The sequence below is a fragment of the Myotis brandtii genome, unplaced genomic scaffold, assembly GCF_000412655.1.
Source record: "Myotis brandtii unplaced genomic scaffold, ASM41265v1 scaffold1170, whole genome shotgun sequence".
Classification (NCBI taxonomy): domain Eukaryota; kingdom Metazoa; phylum Chordata; class Mammalia; order Chiroptera; family Vespertilionidae; genus Myotis; species Myotis brandtii.
Window position 1 is genome coordinate 416,854 of NW_005354050.1, and position 10,648 is coordinate 427,501.

At 37.9% G+C, this 10,648-nt stretch overlaps 1 protein-coding gene across 1 annotated transcript in view; it reads left to right on the forward strand.

Moving 5' to 3' along the window:
* RAD51C (RAD51 paralog C) overlaps nucleotides 1-8,387 on the forward strand; it is a 51,699-nt gene extending 43,312 nt beyond the window's left edge. The window contains exon 10 of the mRNA XM_014529901.1: nucleotides 8,371-8,387. The gene's annotated coding sequence lies outside the window, so the exon portion shown is untranslated. The remainder of the gene's footprint in view (nucleotides 1-8,370) is intronic.
* The last annotated feature ends 2,261 nt before the right edge of the window (nucleotides 8,388-10,648 follow it).

Sequence of the window (10,648 nt, forward strand, 5' to 3'; positions counted from 1 at the left end):
GCTCACAGTTCCCCCCGACCTCCCACTTCTCGGTCCGCTTCACCATCCCTGTCCCCTTCGTGCCTCGGGAGGTCCGAAGGCGCCCTCTTCCCGGGTCCCTTCCTCCGGGCGCTCCTCTCCCGCCCGGGTCTGTCTTTCTTTCCTGTCCGAGTGCCTGGTTGTTGGGCGGCGGAGACGCGCGGCTCGGTTCTAGGCGGATGAGAGGTGACCCCGGCCCGTGGTCGCAGGAGACCCGCTGGGTGGACTCTCCCGTCGGGCGCTCCGCGGTGGAGGGAAGCGCTCTAGGTGCCTTAATGCGCTGGAGCCCAGTCTCCCGGTTTGACGATATTTGATAACTCACCATTGAGGGAGGTGGGTGGAATCGGGGGGGAAGGGTAAGCACAATTTTACACGCGAGCCTTCAGGTGAGAGACACCTGAAAAAGCCCTAATTCGTTCAAGTGGGAAAGTCAGGCTGCTTGGATAAAACTGCAATTAGGTGCAGTGTTTTCAGTCCATTAAGTAGATGGGGTCGGAGAGAGACAGCAGATGGCTTAGCTACACAGATGAAAGTCGAAAATAGAAAGGTCAGGGCTTTTGCCTTTCATCCCAGTTCTGGTTTTTATGGGCTTGAAATAGAAACGGTTGACAATCGCGTCTCTTTCCAAATGGAATTGCTCTGGAATAATGACAGGAGAATACTAACAAGTTTCTGGGAACATTGGTCAACCTGGGAATCCTTTGCCATTCTGCTGATGGTTGTAATGAAAGGTGTTAAGTTTGGTCCCCCCCAAAAGTTTTCTACTGCAAGATTCACTGCAATTAAATTCAGACTCACTTCTTGGATCCTTTCAAAGGCCTAAATTAAGAGAAGGGCCTGGAAAGTAAATCTTTTGTCTTCATTCAACCTAACAGATAGCTGATCAAAATTTTCCTGTTAAAGCTTAAGCTTATCGATAGGTAAGAAACATTTAACATATTGCTATAGAAATGGACTGTGTTGATGTTCCACACTTTATAAGAGATTTAAATTTAAATTTTGAAATACTCGCCAATTACCAAAGTAATGTTTTTTGGCGAATGAAAAAAAAATGGCATGTAATACCACCACCCATGTGGTATTACAAATAGTATTAACATTTTAGAGACTTCCTAGTGTTTGTAATTTGCCATTGAAAAGGGCTTCCGAAATGTCATTTTTTAACAGTATATAAAAACACTTAAAACTTCTTTTAAAAAACAAAATGAAAACGTGTAATAAAGTGGAAGAATTTACTTCAGAATCAGACTGATTCTATTTGGACAGTTCTTACCTTTACAAATGCTGTTGCAGAATTTAAAGAGAGAAACATTGGAGAAGTTCCATTAAAAAGAGAGTCATTAGTTCAGAATAACTATAAATATTTGTCATTCAAGGCTTTTAAAAGAATGAAATCTGCTCTAGCCCGTTGGCTCAGTGGATAGTGTCCACCTGGGTCTTTGAAGGGTCCTGGGTTGGGTTCGATTCCCATCAAGGGCCAATCAATGATTCTCTCTCATCATTGATGTTTCTGTCTCTCTTTCCCTCTCCCTTCCTCTCGGAAAATCAATAAAAATATATATATTTTAAAAAGAATGAACTCTGTATAAAGATGATGACAAGTAGATGTGTGTTTTTCCGTATCGAAGGGCAGTGAGATTAGTTTCGATAACTGTGTAAACTAGAAAAAGTATTCAAATGATACAATGGCTATGTAATGAAGAATAAAGTTTGAATTTGAAGTAAAACTACCAAAATTAAAGTTGGAAGATATTATTTTGCTTTAAATCAAATTTCGTCATTTATACTGTGTTTTGTGCAGAGGCCATTAACCTATTTTTATTCATATATAAAATGGCTGGTTTGTTTATGTAAACTAACTTCAAGATTTTTAACAGATAAGCCAAAAACTAACCCCTCCCCCCAGAACTTAGAAATACTTTTAACGCTTTGTTTTTATTTTATTTATAAAAGGAAATCATATCACTTAGTTACAAAAATCAATATTGGAAGACATGGTAAGGGTAGATCATTTTCTGCCCAAGCACTTTATTTTACAGATGAGAAAACTATGGATTCAGATTCAGAAATGACAGATTATGTACAAATAATTTCAACATTTCTCAATACAAAACTTCCCAATATGCCAAGGTTGTGGGTTTGATCTCTGGTCAGGGCACATACAAGAATCAACTAATGAATGCATAAATAAGTGGAACAACAAATAAATGGAAAAACTCCCTAACATATTTGAAATGTTGGGTTCTCAAATTTCCTAAGAAATATTCTTAAATAACTCTGATTAGGAATTTGTTGGAATTGCCTATTTGGGGAAGGTGAAGATTGTTTTTCTAAGTATTTTCTCAAATACCATACCCACCTACTCTGTTTATTTTGGGAATTCTTAATATTCTTTAAAAATTATCATGCTTGTCAAATGCATGCTTAAGTTCTTAAGTGAAGTTACCTGAACTATATATTCACCAATTTGATAGTTGGGACTAGTGTAAGAAGAAATTAACAGTGTTTAATGCCAGTTTCATAAATCTCTAGTGTGTTTTTTTCTGTCAGAATTTTAGAAGTATACAATATGTAGCTGCTAAATACACTGAGGTTCTCTGAAGAAAAAAAATAAAGGTGCTTATCTTAATACTGTTTTTCGTATACACTAGTTGAAAGTTTGCTTTTAAAAAACATAGTAAAGGTTTTTTTTCAAAATTTTGCTTCTCAAAAGACTTTTAGAATAAGAACAGCAGATCTACTTATCATTCATCATTTTGGTAAATTCAAAGCCCAGGACAAGCTTGAGATAAGCAGTTACTTAGAGGTAAATAAAGGATCAAGGTTTAAATGGACAAAATATAGTTATAATTAGTAACATCAGAGTTTTTCAGAGCAGTATTTGAGATAACGTTTTTGCCATTAGTCTTAAAAATGGGAAATATGTACTTAGATTCTCCTCTACTAGATAACAACATGTAACATTTTGAAAGAAAAATAATGAAATATTTTCTAATGACATGATATTAGGATTTCTGAGGTCAGTGAGAGAGTCTCTTTTAAAAGGAGGTAGTGACACCCAGCCTGCATGGCACAATGGTTGAGCGTCTACTGATGAGCCAGGAGATTAGGGAACATGCCTAGATTGGGGGCTTGATTTCCAGTGTGGGGCGTGCAGGAAGCCACTGATCAGTGATTCTCTGTCATCATTGAGGTTTCTATCTCTCTCTCTCCCTCTCCCTCTCTGAAATCAATAAAAATATATTTAAAAAGAAAAACGTGAGATATTTTATAGCTTTGAAATAATTTGCAAATAAAAATTTTATAACTGGTCTTACAGTGGATGTGAATATGAGGCTACTTGTATAGGTTACATGGGTCAATACTGTGCATTTTATTTCTTTGTATTATACTGAGGATAAATCTATTTTAATCTGGAAGAAACACTCTTAAGTTGTTACTAGAGGTACATGTCACTACATTTTTAGAGCAGTATTTCCTCAGTTATGCATTTGTCTGCGTGGATTTCTCAAGGCGGGGGAAGACAGATATCCCAGGAACTAGTTGAAAATTATCATGCTGGCAAAGTTAAGTAGTTCCAGATGGCTTACAGTAGTAATGAGGGGTGTGTATTTTAAAAAGGGCTTGGAAAATAAAATCATTGATTAGAGACACTAATAATTCAGTTATATTGAATTATCCTATACAATAAAAGGCTAATATGCAAATTGATCGAATGGCATAACAACCGGTCGATAGGATGCGCACTGACCACCAGGGGGCAGACCACAATGCAGGAGCTGCCCCCTGATGGTCAGTGTGCTCCCACAGGGGGAGCACTGCTCAGCCAGAAGCCAGGCTCATGGCTGGCAAGCCCAGCGGCAGTGGCGGGAGCCTCTCAAGCCTCCACAGCAGCGCTAAGGATGTCTGACTGCCGGGAGCGGGCCTAAGCTGCCAGTCAGATATCCCCCAAGGGCTCCCATACTGCGAGAGGGTGCAGGCCAGGCTGAGAGACACCCCCCCATGAGCACACGAATTTTGTGCACCGGGCCTCTAGTGTGAATCATAATGACTTTGAGATAGGCCAGAAAACCATTAAACTTTGTCTCACAAAGTTGAAAAATACATGGATGGGAGTTATAGTAATAATTTAAAACTACATATTTTTTCTTATTCTAAAGTAACTAGAGGCCCAGTGCACGAAATTCGTGTACAGGCAGGGTCCCTAGTGGCTGCTGGCTGGTGCCTCCCTTCCCCAGCTGCTGGCTATCGGTCGGGGCCTTCCTTCATTCCATGCCGCCCCCTGGTGGTCAGTGCACGTTATAGCGAGTGATTGAACTCCTGGTCTCCTGGTCGAACTCCTAAGGGGACACTTTGCATATTAGGCTTTTATATATAGAGAGATGTTCATTATAAGAAGAAAATGACATTAGCAAAAAAAGAAGAAAATAAATACCAATCATTCAGTGTTAACTGTACTTTTCAGGTTCTCCTACCTCTCAGGCTGCCACTTATTCTCTGAGTTTTTAATATATTGCCTTTTCTTTTATTATTGGTCCTTGGCCTTTCAAGCCTGGCTGACTTGTCTCCCTTAGCTTTGGTAATTGTAGTTATACTGTCCTCCGATTTTATCTCCATCCCTGCTTTGACAGATAATGGAACAGTCTACCTAGATGTCTAAAATGCTTTTCAAATTAAACTGTCCAAAATTGAGTTCAGTCCGCCAACTGCAACCTGGGTATGCGCCCTAACTGGGAATCGAACCTGCCACTTTTTGGTGTATGGGACAATGCTTCAAGCAACTGAGCCATACCAGCCAGGACTGATTTTTCTTAAGAGTATGTTTCTAGTGTTGGACTATGTTAAAGGATATTGACATATTTTTTAAAGATGTTAAAGACTTTATTCAAGAGGAACCACTGCAATGGGGGAGAAAGATGAGGCTCAACTCTGAAACTAATTTAAAAAAATTTTTGAGAGAGAGAGAGAGAGAGGGAAACATGGATTGGTTGCCTCCCTTATGCGCCCTGACCTGGGATCGAACCCACAACCTGCCTTTTGGTGTACTGGAAGAAGCTTCCACCCAATGGAGCCACCTGGCCAGGGCAACTATGAGACATTTGATCATAGTTTTAAAATGTCCTCTAATAAGGTTTTGCTAGTTTACCCTCTAAGCAGATATACAGTGGGGCCTTGACTTACGAGTTTAATTCATTCTGAGACCGAGCTCGTTAAGGAGCTCGTTAACTCAAATTACTCTGTCAGCTCAATGCAAAAAATCAGCAGAGAGACAGCTGGTATCTCAAAAAACTCGTTAGTCGGACACTCATAAGTCAAGGCCCCACTGTATATAAGAAAAAGCTTCCCAATACGCCAAGGTTGTGGGTTTGATCCCTGGTCAGGACACATACAAGAATCAATTAATGAATGCATAAATAAATGGAACAACAAATCGATATTTAACAAACAAACAAATAAATAATAAAGCCCAGCTGGCATAGCTAAGTGGTTGAGCATCAACCTATGAACCAGGAGGCCAGGGTTCGATTCCCTGTTAGGGCACATGTCTGGGTTGGGTTGCAGGCTTGATCCCCCAGTATGGGGCGTGAAGGAGGGAGGCAGCCAATCAATGATTCTCTTCCATTATTGATGTTTCTGTCTCTCCCTCTCCCTTCCTCTCTGAAATCAATAAAAAATAAAATAATACATATTAAATAAAAAGATTTATTGGTATTATGAAATAATGTAAACCTTTAGAAAATAATGGAAAATAATAAAGCAAAACCCATATACCCACCATGCAGTTTCAACAAATTATCATAATTGTTTAAGATTATTTTAAGGAAATAAAAATTTCATATGGAATTGAAGACTTTACTGTCATTCTCTTCTCTGAACCTATTCCTTTTTCTTTCTTCCCAGAGATAATCTGAAAATTCTGAGACTGTATCCTTCTGGTCTATATTTTTATGCTTTTACTACAAATGAGTTTGTCTGGAGATATTTTTTTCCATTTTGTACTTTACTAACCCTGTAATGGATTTCGATTTTTTAATTTCAATATTAATTATTGAAGTAATCAAGGGCACCTATTTTCTATACAGTTTTAACTCCTAATGTAGTAGTCATCTACTCAACATAGTGTCTCTTTGGAAAGAAATCCTTTTTCATTTTAAAAAATTAAATAAAATGAGAAATATTTTTGCTCACTTTGGAGTCTGTATTAATGTCATGTATCCAGTATGAGATTTTTAGAAGCCAGTAAAATACATACTGGTTATAATAATCAGTGGGTTATATAAATTAACACAAAGCAATGACCATTTGTATTCTACAAGTGTCATGGTATACAGTTTCCCACCATTGGGTTCATATTCTATAACAGTTTGGAATCATTATCATTGTAAAGTTCTTATTCCATTGAATGATGAATTTAAAAATGGCTCAAAGTAAAGGTTGTACGTCAGAGTCAGAATTCCATTTTATATGTAAAAATACTCAGTTTATGTTCAACATGTAATACTAAAGTAAAACTATCCTTGAATATCAAGGAAAGGAGGAAGAAATAGGACAAGTATTATATCAGCTTCTAGGGCAGATTTGTAAAAATAATTTGAAGATTAAAATATATTGAAGATCAAATATAAAATGAAAGCACTCTCAGAAAGAGGCCTTACCAATACTCTTACTCAAGCCAAATAATTAAACATTATAATGAAAAGGTCCATTAAATATTACATTAAGTAACTAGTATATTTTTATATTGTTAAGTCAAAATTTCCAGACCATGAAACACTTTCTTCTCATTTCCGTAAGGAGTATAAAAGATTTTAATTAAGTTTTGCTGTGCTTAAAAATTTCCTCAGTTTTAAAAAGTTGTCTATTTTACTATAACTTTTCTAAGTGGTTGTTTAAATAAAGATAGCCTTATGTGTGACTTGGTAATTTTATGGTTAATATACACTGAGTGGCCAGATTATTATGACCACGTGATGTTTGTAGGCAAATTAGCTATAATTTCGCACTGAAGTTGCTAGCGGGCCAGACCATTATAAATAGGGAAGCAGGTTATTTACCACGACAGAAGTGATTTTTTTTCCTGAAGATATGGGTAAACAATGCGATTTAACAGCCTTTGAACGTGGGATATATTTGAACGTGAGTGGCCAGATTATTATGACCACCTGACATTTGTAGGCAAATTAGCTGTACACTGCATCGTATGGGATATGGAAGCCGAAGGCCTGTTCAAACACCTTTGCTGTCTGCAGTTACCAAGATAAAGCGTCTCCAATTCGCACAGGAACACAAGGATTGGACAGTGGAGCATTGGAAAAAAGTCATGTGGTCCAATGAATCATGTTTCAAGTTGCATCATGCAGATGGCAGAGTGAGAATTTGGCAGAAACAGCATGAAAGCATGCACCCCACATGCAGAGTACAACCCTTCAAGCTGGTGGGGGCAGTGTTATGGTTTGGGGCATGTTTTCCTGGCATGATTTGGGCCCTTTAATTTGTGTGTAACAACGTCTGAATAGCACAACATACCTAAGTATTGTTGCTGATCAAGTTCATCCTATCATGTTGATGGCGTATCCCAATGGAGATGGCTTCTTCCAACAAGACAATGCGCCATGCCACGGTGCTCATATTGTGCAGGAGTGGTTTCAAGAACATGAGGGAGACTTTACCTTGCTTAGGTGGCCCCCACAATCACCAGATCTCAATCCAATTGAGCATTTGTGGGGCGAAGTTAAAAGAGCCATCAGGCAGCTGGTTCCACAACCATCAAATCTCACAGAACTGGACAGTGCTATTCATCAGGCATGGTGTCAGATTCCTTGCATCACCTTTCAACATCTCATGGAGTCAATGTCAAGAAGAATCGCTGCAGTATTGAAGGCAAAAGGTGGCCCAACAAAGTACTGATGGGGTGGTCATAATAATCTGGCCGCTCACGTTCAAATATATCCCACGTTCAAAGGCTGTTAAATTGCATTGTTTACACATCTCTTCAGAAAAAAATCACTTCTGTCGTGGTAAACAACACCTGCTTCCATTTATAATGGTCTGGCCCTCTAGTAGCTTCAGCGCGAAATTATAGCTAATTTGCCTACAAACGTCAGGTGGTCATAATAATCTGGCCACTCAGTTTATACCGTGAAAAAATTATAGGTATTCAGTTCCTGAGGCAGATGTGATCAGTTGCGTTGAAGTAAGATATTAAATCATTTGGTACTTCGTAACATGTATAATTAACAGTAAATCCTAAAACCAATGTGAATAAAGACCGTTTCCATTTTTGAAACTGACATTAATGGAGTTTCTTTTCTTTTTCTTTTTTTTAATATATATTTTATTGATTTTCCACAGAGAGGAAGGGAGAGGGACAGAGAGTCAGAAACATCGATGAGAGAGAAACATGGATCAGCTGCCTCCTGCACACTCCCCACTGGGGATGTGCCCGCAGCCAAGGCACACGCCCTTGACTGGAATCGAACCTAGGACCCTTGAGTCCGCAGGCCGATGCTCTATCCATTGAGCCAAACCGGTTACGGCGGAGTTTATTTTCTTTAGTCACTTGTTTTCCATCTCATTACAGAAAATATTTCAAGTGGCAAATTAATTTTACTATATTGGGAGTAATATTTATTTAGTCATCAAAAATTATTAAGTGCCTACCATGTCGCTTACACAGAAATAAAATACTTGTTCCTTTCCTCAAGAAGTGTGTGGTTTAGAGGAAAAGTCAGAGAAGCTAACCTGCAAGTACAGTACAATGCGAGTATAATAAGTTATTAAATCTGTTATGTATGAGGTGATATTCTAAGCAAAATGCTGTCATTTTCGGTTTTAAAATCAAGAACTTAATGTTTAGCAGCATCCAAGATCACACAGTAAGTGTTAGAATTATTATTTGAATTCAGATGTGTCTGACTCTGAAGCTTATCTTACTGCCTCTATATGCGTACTGATAAGAGTACACAGCGATGCAGAGGATTTTATGGGGACACTGAGGGAGATGTGCCAATGTAGGCTGTTGGATCCTGGAAGGTGATACTTAAAATTGAATTTAGAAGACTAAATAGGAATTAGCCAAAAGGAGGAGGGAGCTGAAAATCATTCTAACAGAGAGACTATCATGTGCAAAGTCATGGAAATGAGAGAACATAGACCATTCGGGACTTGTCTGACTCACTGTTATTTCTCTGAATAAAGGAGGGTAAACCTGTAAGAAAGACCAGAGAAGTACCCCAAAGGTTATTCATGCATTTATTCATTCAGTATTGGGCACTATAGACTTAGTATTCACTGCATCTCTGGAAAGATACTGGAATTTTTAAACTATAAGTCATAAAAATGTCACTAATGTTAAACAAAATGCCGCATAATCAGGAAACTGAAGAACCTTATGCTTTTTCTTCTGCTTTCTAATTTGTCTTATTTGGCTTTTAGAACAATTGTTAAAACTTTCTCTTTTTTTTCCTGATTATTTCTCTCCTCAATGCTACCTGATGCTAATCTGCCTAAAGTGTTCTCATTTAAACTATACTTAAATCCTACTTCCTGAAGATTTATGAAAGGGTAAGCATGTTTCTCTGTATCAGATCCACTTTATCTTTCAGAGGATACATTTAGTAAAAATACTAAAACATTCTTTCAAAGATTATTTATAGTAATATCCCGGTTTCTTTGATTAAAATGAGTTGAATGTCTAAAGATTGTTTTTGTGTGCCATTTTTGGTGTTTATGATTGCAGTAGATAATCATTTGTGGTAAAAATAAAAAAAATGTATGGAGGCAAATATTTACATCTTCAGCACGAATTGAATCAAGTGAAAGTTTAGTAATTTTAATTTCTGCAGTATTGGAACACAACAGATTTTTATGAAGTAAAAAAGCTAGATAAATTTCCATACTAATGATTTAAAAATTATGTTTGAAAGATGTTTAGTAATATACATTCTTTCTGATAAAGCTTACTAAATTCTTCTCTATAAAAAGTGCGCCCTAACCGGTTTGGCTCAGTGGATAGAGCGTCGGCCTGCGTACTGAAAGGTCCCAGGTTCGATTCCGGTCAAGGGCATGTACCTTGGTTGTGGGCACATCCCCAGTAGGGAGCGTGCAGGAGGCAGCTGATTGATGTTTCTCTCTCATCGATGTTTCTAACTCTCTATCCCTCTCCCTTCCTCTCTGTAAAAAATCAATAAAATATATTTTTTAAAAAATGCATTTTTATTGATGTTTCTGTGGCACACATGAATAAAATATTTTTTGATGTGTGTTATTTCCTCATTTTTAATTCTACACATTGGTCATTTTAGGTATCATTAATTGCTTTGTTTCAATAAATAAATCCTGAAGATGATTTAACTACCTTAGGCTATGTTTTAATATGTTGGTAGTGTTTAAAAATCTGTCCCTTTGCCTGGCTGGTGTGACTCAGTGGTTGAGTGTTGACCTATGAATCAGGAGGTCTCAGTTCGATTCTTGGTCAGGGCACATGCCTGGGTTGTGAGCTCGATCCCCAGTGTGGAGCATGCAGGAGGCAGCCAATCAGTGATTCTCTTTCTCCCTCTCTCTTCCTCTCTGAAATCAAGAAAAATATATTTAAAAACTGTTCCTCTTTAAGAAAAAAATCTGTCCGTTC